Below are 14,938 nucleotides of genomic sequence, written 5' to 3' on the forward strand. Positions count from 1 at the left end.
TGTAGAGCAGAACGGAATGGAATGGAACGGAAAGTAACGGAATGGAATGGAATGGAATGGAATGGAATGGAATGGAATAGAATGGAATTGAATAAACCCCAGTAGAATGGAACGGAAAAGAATGTAACGGAATGGAACTGAATGGAATGGAATAGAATGGAATTGAATCAACCCGAGTAGAGTGGAGTGCAGTGGATGGAAGTGGACTGGAGTGGACTGTTGTGGAGTGGAGTGGAGTGGAATGGACTGGAATGGAATGGAATGGAATGGAATCAACTCGAGTAGAATGGAATGGAATGGAATGGAATGGAATGGAATGGAATGGAATGGAATGGAATCTACTTGAATTGAATCAACCCGAGTAGAACGGAACGGAACGGAATGGAACGGAATGGAATGGAATGGAATGGAATGGAATGGAATCAACTTGAATTGAATCAACCTGAGTAGAAAGGACGGAACGGAATGGAACGGAATGGAACGGAACGGAATGGAATGGAATAGAAAGGAATTGAATCTACCCGAGTAGAATGGAATGGAATGGAATGGAACGGAACGGAACGGAATGGAATGGAATGGAATGGAATGGTATGGAATGGAATCAACCCGAGTAGAAGGGAATGGAATGGAATGGAATGGAATGGAATGGAATGGAATGGAATGGAATGGAATAGAAGAGAATGGAATTGAATCAATCCGAGTAGAACGACGCGGAACGTAGCGGAACGGAACGGAATGTAATGGAGTGGAATAGAATGGAATTGAATCAACCCGAGTGGAACAGAACGGAACGGAAAGGAAAGGAACAGAACAGAATGCAATGGAAGGGAAAGGAATGGAATCAACCCGAGTAGAACGGAACGGGACGGGACAGGACGGGACGCTACAGGACGGGACTTGACGGGACAGAATGGAATGGAACGGAATGGAATCAACACGAGTAGAACGGAAGGGAACAGAACAGAACGGAACGGAGCGGAATGGAACGGAATGGAATGGAATCAACCTGAGTAGAATGGAACGGGACGGGACGGGACGGGACGGGATGGACGGGACGGGATGGAGCGGAACAGAACGGAACAGAATGGAATCAACCCGAGGAGAACGGAATGGAATGTAAAGGAATGGAATGGAATGGAATGGAATGGAATGGAATGGAATGCAATGGAATGGAATGCAATGGAACGGAATGGAATGGAATGGAATAGAATGGAATTGAATCAACCCGAGTAGAACGGAAGGGAATGGAATGGAATGGAATGAAATGGAACGGAATGATCAACCAGAGTTGAAAGGAATGGAATGGAATCGAATGGAATGGAATGGAATGGAATGGGATGGAATGGAATAGAATGGAATTGAATCAATCCGACTAGAATGGAAGGGAACGGAACAGAATGGAAAGCAATGAAATGGAATGGAATAGAATAGAATTGAGTCAACCCGAGTAGAACGGAATGGAATGCAATGGAATGAAAGAATGGAATGGTATGAACTCGAGTAGAACTGAACGGAATGGAATGGAATGGAATGGAATGGAATGGAATGGAATGGAATGGAACGGAATGGAATGGAATGGAATAGAATGGAATTGAATCAACCCGAGCAGATCGATGCGGAACATAGAGGAACGGAACGGAATGGAATGGAATGGAATAGAATGGAATTGAATCAACCCGAGTAGAACGGAAGGGAATGGAATGGAATGGAATGAAATGGAACGGAATGATCAACCAGAGTTGAAAGGAATGGAATGGAATCGAATGGAATGGAATGGAATGGAATGGGATGGAATGGAATAGAATGGAATTGAATCAATCCGACTAGAATGGAAGGGAACGGAACAGAATGGAAAGCAATGAAATGGAATGGAATAGAATAGAATTGAGTCAACCCGAGTAGAACGGAATGGAATGCAATGGAATGAAAGAATGGAATGGTATGAACTCGAGTAGAACTGAATGGAATGGAATGGAATGGAATGGAATGGAATGGAATGGAATAGAATAGAATTGAATCAACCCGAGTAGAACAGAACGGAATGGAATGGAACGGAAAGTAATGGAACAGAACGGAATGGAACAGGATGGAATGGAATGCAATAGTATGGAATTGAATCAACCGGAATGGAATGGCATGGAATGGAATGGAATGGAATGGAATGGAATGGAATGCAATAGAATTGAATTGAATCTACCCGAGTAGAACGGAATGGAACGGAAAGGAATGCAATGGAATGGAATGGAATGGAATGGATTAGAATGGAATTGAATCAACCCGAGTAGAATGGAATGGAATGGAATGGAATGGAATGGAATGGAATGGAATGGAATGGAATGGAATGGAATGGAATGGAATGGAATGGAATGGAATGGAATGGAATCAACCCAAGTAGAACGGAATGGAATGGAATGGAATGGAATGGAATCAACCCGTGTAGAATGGAATGGAATGGAATGGAATGGAATGGAATGGAATGGAATGGAATGGAATGGAATGGAATGGAATGGAAAGGAATTATCAACCTGAGTTGAACGGAATGGAATGGAATGGAATGGGATGGAATGGAATAGAATGGAATTAAATAAACAAGAGTAGAACGGAACGGAATGGAAAGGAACGAAAAGGAATGGAATAGAATTTAATTGAATCAACCCGAGTAGAACGGAATGGAATGGAATGGAATGGAAGAATGGAATGGTATGAACTCGAGTACAACGGAATGGAATGGCATGGAATGGCATGGCATGGAATGGAATGGAATGGAATGGAATGGAATAGAATAGAATTGAAACAACCCGAGTAGAACAGAACGGAACGGAATGGAACGGAATGTAACGGAATGGAACGGAATGGAATGGAATGGAATGGAACGGAATGATCAACCTGAGTTGAACGGAATGGAAGGAAATGGAATGGAATGGGATGGAATGGAATAGAATGGAATTGAATAAACAAGAGTAGAACGGAACGGAATGGAAAGGAATGAAATGGAATGGAATGGAATGGAATTGAATCAACCCGAGTAGAACGGAATGGAGTGGAATGGAATGGAAAATGGAATGTTATGAACTCGAGTAGAACGGAAAGGAATGGCATGGAATGGAATGGAATGGAATGGAATGGAATGGGATAGAATAGAATTGAAACAACGCGAGCAGAACAGAATTGAACGGAATGGAACGTAAAGTAACGGAACGGAACGGAATGGAACAGGATGGAATGGAATGCAATAGGATGGAATTGAATCAACTGGAATGGAATGGAATGGAATGGAATGGAATGGAATGGAATGGAATGGATTGGAATGATCAACCAGAGTTGAACAGAATGGAATGGAATGGAATGCAATGGGATGGAATGGAATAGAAGGGAATTGAATAAAGAAGACTAGAACGGAACGGAAGGGAAAGGAACGAAATGGAATGGAATAGAATGGAAATGAATAAACCCGAGTAGAACTTAATGGAATGGAATGGAATGGAAGAATGGAATGGTATGAACTCTAGTAGAACGGAATGGAATGGAATGGAACGGAATGGAATAGAATAGAATAGAATCAGCCAGTGTAGAGCAGAACGGAATGGAATGGAACGGAAAGTAACGGAATGGAATGGAATGGAATGGAATGGAATGGAATGGAATGGAATGAAATGGAATGGAATGGACTGGAATGGAATCAACCCGAGTAGAACGGATTGGAATGGAATGGAATGGAATGGAATGGAATGGAATGGAATGGAATAGAATGGAATAGGATGGAATTGAATCAATCCGAGTAGAATGACGCAGAACGTAGCAGAACGGAACGGAATGTAATGGAGTGGAATAGAATGGAATTGAATCAACCCGAGTGGAAAGGAAAGGAACGGAACAGAAAGGAACGGAACGGAACGGAACGGGATGGAATGGAACGGAATGGAATGGAATCAACCCGAGTAGAACAGAACGGGATGGGACGAGACGGGACGGGACGGGACGGGACGGGACGGGATGGGACGGAAAGGAACAGAATGGAATCACCCCGAGTAGAATGGAATGGAATGGAATGGAATGGAATGGAATGGAATGGAATGGAATGGAATGGAATGGAATGGAATGGAATAGAATGGAATAGAATGGAATTGAATCAATCCGAGTAGAACGACGCAGAACGTAGCAGAACGGAACGGAATGTAATGGAGTGGAATAGAATGGAATTGAATCAACCCGAGTGGAATGGAACGGAACGGAACGGAAAGGAACGGAACGGAACGGGATGGAATGGAACAGAATGGAATGGAATCAACCCGAGTAGAACAGAACGGGATGGGACGGGACGGGACGGGACGGGACGGAATCGAATGAAATGGAATGGAATCAACACGAGTAGAACGGAATGGAACAGAACGGAATGGAATGGAATGGAATGGAATTGAATCAACCAGAGGAGAACGATGCGGAACATAGCGGAACGGAACGGAATGGAATGGAATGGAATAGAATGTAATTGAATCAACCCGAGTGGAACGGAACGGAAAGGAACGGAACGGAATGGAACGGAATGGAATCAACCCGAGTAGAACGGAACGGGATGGAATGGAATGGAATGGAATGGAATGGAATGGAATGGAATGGAATGGAATGGAATGGAATGGAATGGAATACAATGGAATTGAAGCAACCCAACAGATCGACGTGGAACATAGCGGAACAGAACGGAATGGCATGGAATCGAATAGAATGGAATTGAATCAACCCGAGTAGAACGGAATGGAATGGAACAGAACGAAACGGAACGGAACGGCACAGAACGGAATGGAATGGAATCAACCCGAGTAGAACGGAACGGGATGGGACGGGATGGGACGGGACGGGACGGGATGGGACGGGACGGAAAGGAACGGAATGGCATCAACCCGAGTAGAACGGAATGGAATGGAATGCAATGGAATGGAATGGAATGGAATGGAATAGAATAGAATGGAATTGAATCAATCCGAGTAGATCGATGCGGAACATAGCAGAACGGAACAGAATGGAATGGAATGCAATAGAGTGGAATTTAATCAACCCGAGTCGAACGGAAGGGAATGGAATGGAATGGAATGGAATGAATGGAATGGAATGGAATGGAATGGAATGGAATGGAATGGAATGATCAACCAGAGTTGAACGGAATGGAACGAAATGGAATGGAATGGGATGGAATGGAATAGAATGGAATTGAATAAACAAGAGTAGAACGGAACGGAATGGAAAGGAACGAAAGGGAATGGAATAGAATGGAATTGAATCAACCCGAGTAGAACGGAATGGAATGGAATGGAAAGGAAGAATGGAATTGTATAATAACTAAAATCTAATACATTATATAATAAGTAATATCTAATATATAATACTTTATATAATATATAATACATTATGTAATGTATATTATATATAAGATATATTATATAATATGTAATATATTATATATTACATATTAAATATATTATATATTACATATTAAATAATAAGTAATATATTATGTCATATATAATATACAATATATATGACATATATGTAATGATATATAATATTATAATATGTGTACTTATAATACAATATAACATATATTATATTATATATAATATAGTATGATATATTACATATAATGTTTCACATAATCATTTACAATACACCATTATATATTATACAAATTATATAACATATATAATATGTATCATATATGATATATAACTTTTATCAGAGATGAAATATACTATATATCATATATGATATATTATATATCATATGTGATATATTATATATTAAATATATATCATATATACTATATTATGTGTAATATATATCATATGTTATATATATACTATATTACGTATAATATATATCATGTTATATATAATATATGTCATGTGTTACGTATAATATATATCATATATATTTTATAGCATAAATTATATGTTTCATATCATATATTATATATAATATATATGATATCTAATATATGTGTCATATATTATGTAATATATATCATATATTATATTGTATGTCATATATTATATTATATATCATAAATTATGTAATATATATCATATATTATTTTATATGTCATATATTATATTATATATCATATATTACAGAATACATATCATATATTATATGTATCACATATTAAATATATATCATATATTATATAACATGTATCATGTTATATATTGTATATGGTATATATAACATATAATATATAATTTACATATCATGTAATATTTATATATCATATAATAAATTATATCTTTTATTTAACATATATTATATATAATATATCTATCATATATTTTGTATATATAATGAATATTTAATATATATTTAATATGTAATATATGTAATATATTATATACAATATACACTACATGTCATAAAATATAATATATATTATATGTCATTACATAATATATTTTATGTAATATATTTCTTCATATTATATATAGTATATATTATGTGAAATATAATATATTATATATTATATGTTATAAATATTATATATTGTAATATTATATATAATGTGGCAAAATATATACTAAATATTATTTATATTACCATATATTATATATTATATATGTATTTTATGCAACATCTATAATATATTATATAATATATAATGTATATATGATATATATTATATATATGTAATTTAATTTTAGACAGGGTCTTGTTCTGTTGCACAGGCTGGAGTGCAATGGCGCCATCTTGGCTCACTGCAACCTCTCCCTCACGGGTTGAAGTGATTGTCCTGCCTCAGCCTCCCAGGTAACTGCTACTACACCGCACTGGGACTACAGCAGCTGCCAACATTCCTGGCTAATTTTTTGTATTTTTAATAGAGACAGGGCTTCACTGTATTGGCCAGGATGGTCTTGATCTCGTTTCCTTGTGATCCTCTTGCCTTGTCCTCCTAAAGTGCTTGGATAACTGGCATGAGCCAAGACACATATTTTTTAAATGAAGAAAAATTTCAAAGGTACTCTGCTTGGTACAATAATCAAATATATAAATTCAGGAATGAAACCTAATCATGAAACATATTTATAACTGCAGATGGAAAATACAGAGGACAATTGTTTAAATAACATATTTGGAAAGCATTAACTAGTAATTTGAAGAGTTCGCATTGGACAGGCTAGTATGAACATACCTTGAATGCAGCAACACAGGTTCCCCATAAGAAAAGTCAAAATCAGGGAAAATGAAACCACACAGGTTCAATCTGCTCTGACCTTCCAAAAACTCAGCACAGACAGTGGCACTTAGGACCAAGGGCAGGAGATCCCTAACCCCATCACCATGGCGATAGGGCATAAACATTCCAGGGTGAAGGTACAATCCACATTGTGAGGTCCAACTGCTGCCAGGAAGACAGCAGTGCTTTTACATGTACAGAAAGGTCATGGAAGGCTCAGTGTTTTGTTTCAAAAACTGAATCCCAAGCCCACATATTACTGTGCTGTGCTTCTTGAAATAAGTTATGAGATGGGAAACAGGGCAACCCCAAATACATATATATACATATATATATATATGTGTGTCTGTGTATATATATATATAATTATATATAATGTAATATATATAACATATATAATATGTATAATATATATAATTTCCTTTTACATATGGCATCCTTATATTACATATAATATATTATGAATAATATAATACATAATTAATACAAAATTATTATTTTTAATATAATACATATAATAATATATAATTATGATATATTATACAATATATATAATTACTTATATAATTATATAATTATATATATAATTATGTATATAATATAATAATATATAATATACATAAGGTATAATATATAATATAGAACATATTGTATAGTGTATAATAACTAAAATCTAATACTTTATATAATACATAATATCTAATATATAATACTTTATATAATATATAATACATTATGTAATATATAATATATAAGATATTTTTTATAATATGTAATGTATTATATATTACATATTAAATAATACGTAATATATTATGTCATAGTATAATATATATTATATATGACATCTATGTAATATGATATATAATATAGTATGTGTACTAATAATATAATATAACATATATTATGATATATTATATATAATCTAGTATGATATATTATATATAATATTTCACATAATCATTTACAATACACTATTATATAATTAAACCTATTATATCATATATAATATGTATCATATATGATATATAACTTATATCATACATGAAATATCATATATATTATATATGATATATTATATATCATAAACGATATATAATATATCATATATGATATGTGATATATTAAATATATATCATATATATACTATATTACATGCAATATATATCATATGTTATATATATACTATATTACATATAACATATATCATGTTATATATAATATATGTCATGTTATGTATAATATATATTATATATATCTTATATCATAAATTATATGTTTTATATCATATATTATATATAATATATGATATCTTATATAATAGGTATCATATATTATGTAATATATATCATATATTATATTGTATATCATATATTATATTATATATCATATATTATGTAATATATATCATATATTATATTATATATTATATATCATATATTATGTAATATATATCATATATTATATTATATATCATATATTATGTAATATATATCATATATTATTTTATATATCATATATTATGTAATATATATCATATATTATTTTATATATCATATATTATATTATATATCATATATTATGTAATATATATCATATATTATTTTATATATCATATATTATATTATATATCATTTATTACAGAATACATATCATATATTATATGTATCACATGTTAAATATATATCATATATTATATAATATGTAGCATGTTATATATTTTATATGGTATATATTACATATAATATATAATTTACATATCATGTAATATTTATAGATCATATAATAAATTATATCTTTTATTTAACATATATGATATATAATATATCTATCATATATTTAGTATATAGAATGAATATTTAATATATAATATATATTATAAATATTATATTATATATAATATATATCATATATTCAATATACATAATATATATTTAATATGTAATATATGTAATATATTATATACAATATACACTACATGTCATAAAATATAGTATATATTATATGTCATTACATAATATATTTTATGTAATATATTTCTTCATATTATATATACTATATATTATGTGAAATATAATATATTATATATTATATGTAATAAATATTATATATTGTATATATTATTTATAATGTGGCATGGGACTTTCTCTACCAGGCTCATTTGTTGGACCTGATGTTCTCCAGGTTTCTTCATGTGGCTGCAGATGGCAGGATTTCCCAAAGCTTTATGGCTGAAACATATTCTGTGGTGTGTCTGTATGGCAGTTTCTTCATCCCTGCAGCTGTGTACGGACAGGTAGGTTGGTTTTGTACCTTGGCCACAGTTAGGAGTGCTTTAGTACCCATGGGAAGGCGGGTAACTCTCTTCAACCTAGGGATTTCAAGTGCTTTAATTGTGGAACCTGTGATGGGGCTTCTAGCTGACATGGTAGTTGTACTGTGAATTTTTTCAGGAACCTCTAGCTGTTTTTCATAGTGTGTATACTAATTTACATCCCCACCAATAGCATTTAAGAGGTTTCTCTTCTGTAAGTCTACACTGGCTGTCACCTTTAAAAATTTGTGTTTTGTTTGTTTTTGGTAGTATTCATTCTGAGTGGAACGAGATGGACTCTTAGTGTGGTTTTTGTGGACATTTCTGTGAGGATTGGCGATGTCGAGAAAGTTATTTGAGAAATCCCCACATCGTTTTCCATGGTGTCTGAACTAGTTTGCATTTCTACCAACAGCAGACCAGCATCCTCTCCTCCTCTGCCTCGCTGGCATTCATTCTTGTGGACTGTGTCATAATTGTCATTCTGACCAGTGTGAAATACTATCTCATGGGCCTTTTGCTTTGCATTTCTCTGATGATTACTGAGGTAGAGAAATGTCCTGTCCGTTGGTTGCTATAAACCTTCCTTTGAGATGTGTGTTTTCATGCCCTTTGCCCTTTCTTCACTGAGTTTTCGTTTTGCTGATTTATTTGCTTAACATTTTTGAGGTAGATCCTGGATATCAGACTTTATGAGATGCATATGTGGGGACATTTTCTCCCATTGTGTAGGCTTTCTGTTTACTCTGTTGGTAATTTCTTCTGCTGTTCAGCAGCTCTTTTGTATATTAGGTCCACTTGTCAATAATTGTTTTAGTTGCACTTGCTTTTGGGGACTTAGGCATATCCATGCTGTGCCAAATCCTCTGTCAGGAAGTGTATTTCCTAGGTTCCCTTGCAGGCTTTTAATAGTTTGAGGTCTTGCATTTACAGCTTTCATTCATCTTGAGTTAATTTCTGTACATGGTGAGACACAGGGGCCCACTGTTTTTCTTCTGCAACTGGCTAGCCATTTTATCCCAGCACCATATATTGACAGGAGGGAGTTCTTTCTCCAAAGCTTGTTTGTGTGCTTTTTGTTGAAGATCAAGAAACAGTGTCAACCTGGTGTTTGATGTCCAATGTTCACCAGGCTCCAGGTGGACACCTCTAGAAATAGATCTTTACAGATGAGAATCTGGAACTGGTTTGCTGACCTGTTTTAGTCAGAATGAATTCCTGACCTTCTTGTCAGGAGGAGACAGAAACCTGATCATCTGTAGTGTACGGTGGTATTGTGATTACTTAAATCATCAAATGTGGTTATTGGGAATGATGTGTTTTTTCAAGTGGTATATGAGAGGTAAAATTGCTATTGTAGTTGACTGTTGCAGTTATAATTTTGTCAACATGGTCTGTAAGAGTGCAATGGAGTCGGCCCGGCGCGGTGGCTCACACCTGTAATCCCAGTACTTTGGGAGGCCAAGGCGGGCCGATCATGAGGTCAGGAGATGGAGACCATCCTGGCTAACACAGTGAGACCCCGTCTCTACTAAAAATACAAAAAATTAGCCACGCGTAGTGGCACACGCCTGTAGTCCCAGCTACTCGGGAGGCTGAGGCAGGAGAATGGCGTGAACCTAGGAGGCAGAGCTTGCAGTGAGCCGAGATTGCGCCACTGCACTCCAGCCTCGGCGACAGAGCAAGACTCCATCTCAAAAAAAAAAAAAAGAGTGCAATGGAAAGCTGGTAGAAAATGGACATTGTTTAAAGACCAAAACAACCACACTACTTTGCTAATCCCTATCAGCTAAAGCCTAGATAATATATGAGGCATAGATTTACATGGTGTTTGACTAAGGCATGCAGAATATAATCTTGACATAGGCTAAGTTTATCAACATGTACACATAGATATTCTGAAGTTAAACTCTTAGTCCAAGAAGTTAGAAGGGGTGCTCAAGTTTGTCTGACAGAAACTGTGAATCCACACTGGCCTGCTTATTTTGAGGTTGTGTTGCCAGAGCTTTCCTAGCATAATAAAGAGAGGTGCATACAAAGGAATAGGAATAGTAGGAGGTGGGGGTAAAAATATCAGGTGTGATCCACATGACAAGCCGACCCCCACTGTGTCCCACAGGAAGCCCCAGAAGATATTTCTCTAAGAAATTAAGGATTCGTTTTTTGGGGAGGGCTGCTGGCATGCTTGAAAAGTACTGTGATGGCTGAATTTTGTGGGCTTGGGGAGATTGCGGGTTCTCTGATTTCAAGGGGAATGATGTGATCCTAGAGTTGCAAAGAACAAGTGACAGTGGAGGCGCTTATGCTTTGTGACTGCACTCAAGACAAGGAAGACACAACTAGAATCATGGGGAGCAGGAATGGAGCGGCCAACAGAATATCTGACTGTTAGGGATCTTTGATGAAGGCTGATTCTCAGGGAGTGAACTAGGTCAGTGACCAACTATTTGTCTTTATATAACTGGATAATGTGGATGGATTCTAATAAAGGGACTACTTACAGCACAGCAGGAAAGACACAAAGGAACCAGACAGAAGAATGTAAGTAGTAAGGGGCCAAGCAGTCACCTGACTAGAGACAGTGCCAGCTTGCCAAGAAGGCCCCAGACAGAAGCTGTGATCTTCAGCAAAGGGACACAGTCTGCCTGTGCTGACCCTGCAGGGGCAGAGGTGGGGGATAAACACACTCTTCTCTCACCTATCTTCTGCCACCCCCTCCATTAGCTGAACCTCAGTAAAAGCATGAGGGTAAGGGAGATCTCTGCAGTATCCAATTCAGGTGAGCCTCCTAAGGAAAAAGCAGAACGTAGAAAAATTAAGAGTGGGTCTAGGGAATAAAATAGAGATATGCACCAGAGTATGATGATGTGTCTGGGAAAGAATATACAAATACTTTTAAAATTACTAGACAATAAACCTGAGATGACACTAATACAGGTAAATCTCATTTAATGGTAATATATTCCAAGAAATGCATCATTACATGATTTTGTGGCTGTGCGGACACCATAGAGTGTAGTTTATACAAACCTAGACAGTGTAGCCTACTACATACCTAGGCTATATCCTACAGCCTATTGCTCCTGGGCTACACACCTGTGCAGCATGTCACTGTGCTGAATACAGTAGGCCAGTAGTCCCCAACACCCAAGCCATGGACCAGCACCGGTTCGTGTCCTGTTAGGAACTGGGCACAAAGCAGGAGATGAGTGGCTGGCCAGCCGAGCATTACTGCCTGAGCTCCGCCTCCTATCAGATCAGCAGCAGCATTAGACCTTCACAGGAGCGCAAACCCTATTGTGAACTGCACATACAAGGGATCTAGGTTGTGTGCTCCTTATAAGAATCTAACTAGGCTGGGTGCTGTGGCTCACGCCTGTAATCCCAACACTCTGGGAGGCCAAGGCAGGTGAATCACAAGGTCAAGACAATCCTGGCCGACATGGAAACCCCGTCTCTACTAAGAATACAAAAATTAGCTGGGTGTGGTGGCGCATGCCTGTAGTCCCAGCTACTCGGGGGGCTGAGGCAGGAGAATCACTTGAACCCAGGAAGCAGAGGTTGCAGTGAGCCGAGATTGTGCCACTGCACTCCAGCCTGGCGACAGTGGGAGACTCAATCTAAAAGAAAAAATAGAATCTAATGCCTGATGATCTGATGATGTGAGGTGGAACAGTTTCAGCCCAAAGCCATCCCCACTCCGTGGAAAAATTATCTTTCACAAAACCAGTCCCTGGTGTCAAAACTTTGGGGACCACTGCTGTAGGCAGTTATATCACAATAGTAATATCTAAACATGGAAAAGATACAGTAAAATCATAGTACATTGGGAGACCGAGGCGGGCGGATCACCTGAGGTCAGAAGTTCGAGACCAGCCTGACCAACATGGAGAAACTCCATCTGTACTAAAAATACAAAATTAGCTGGGTGTGCTGGCGTGGGCCTGTAATCCCAGCTACTCGTTAGGCTGAGGCAGGAGAGTCACTTGAACCCCAGAGGCAGAGGTTGCAGTGAGCCAAGATAGTGCCATTGCACTCCAGCCTGGGCAACAAAATAAAACTCCTTCTCAAAAAAAGAAAGAAAGAAAAAAATATATATATATTACAAAAGTTAGAGAGAGTGGTACACCAGTATAGGACACTTAGCATGAACAGAGGTTGCAGGACTGGCAGTTGCTCTGATGAGTCAGTGAGTACTTGGTGAGTGAATGCAAAGGCCTAGGATATTACTGTACATAACTATAGACTTTATATGCACTGTACACTTAGGCTACACTAAATGTATTTAAAATTTTTCCTCCTTTAACAAGTTCATCTTAGCTTATCGTAACTTTATAAACTTTTAATTTTTTTAATTTTTGATTCTTATAACACATCTTAAAAAAACACATTGAACAGCTGTACAGAAATACTTTATATCCTTATCCGATAAGCTTTATTTATTTTTATTTTTTACGTTTTAAACTTTTTTGTTAAAAACATACAAACACACACACTAGCTTAGCCCTGTAAGGGTCAGGATAATCAATATCACTGTCTTCCATCTCCAAATCTTGTCCCAGTGAAAGGTCTTCAGGGTCTTCAAGGGCAATAACATACATGCAGCTGTCATCTTCTATGATAACAAGGCTTTCTTCTGGAAGAACTCCTGAAAGACCTTCCCGACGCTGTTTTATAGTTAATTATTTTTAATGAGTAGAAGTACTACACTCTAAAATATGAATAAAATGTATAGTATTGTAAATACTGTTGATCCTTGAACAGTGCAAGGGTTAGGGGACCAGCTCCTGTGCAGTTGAAAATCCATATATAACTCTGGGCTATCCCCAAACTTAACTACTAATAGCCTATTAACTGCAAGCTTTGCTGATCAAATAAACAATTAATGCATACTTTGTTAATTGTATACTGTATTCTTATAATAAAGAGAAAAGAAAATTCTATTAAGAAAATCATAAGGAGGAGAAAATATGTTTACTGTTCATTAAGTGAAAGCGGATCATCATAAAGGTCTTCGTCTGCATATTCATGTTGAGCAGCCTGAGGAAGAGAAGAGGAGAAGTTGATCCTGTTGTCTCAGGGGTGGGAGAAGCAGAAGGAAATTTGCATATAAGTGAACTTGTGCATTTCAAATCCATGCTGTTCAAGGAGCAACTGTACATAAACTAGCCACATGGTCATTTATTATCATTACCAAATATGACATATGGTACATAATTAGATGTGCTAACCTTTAATGCCACTGAAAAATGTAGTGGGTTTGCTTATACCAGCCTCACTGCAAACACATGAGTAATGCGTTGTGCTATGATGTCATCATGGCCACAGTGTTACTAGATGGTAAGAATTTTTCAGCTCTGTTATCTTAAGCGACCACCATTGTATGCAGTATAGCATTTACC

This window comes from Gorilla gorilla, chromosome 14 (genome assembly GCF_029281585.2).
Source record: "Gorilla gorilla gorilla isolate KB3781 chromosome 14, NHGRI_mGorGor1-v2.1_pri, whole genome shotgun sequence".
Lineage (NCBI taxonomy): Eukaryota > Metazoa > Chordata > Mammalia > Primates > Hominidae > Gorilla > Gorilla gorilla.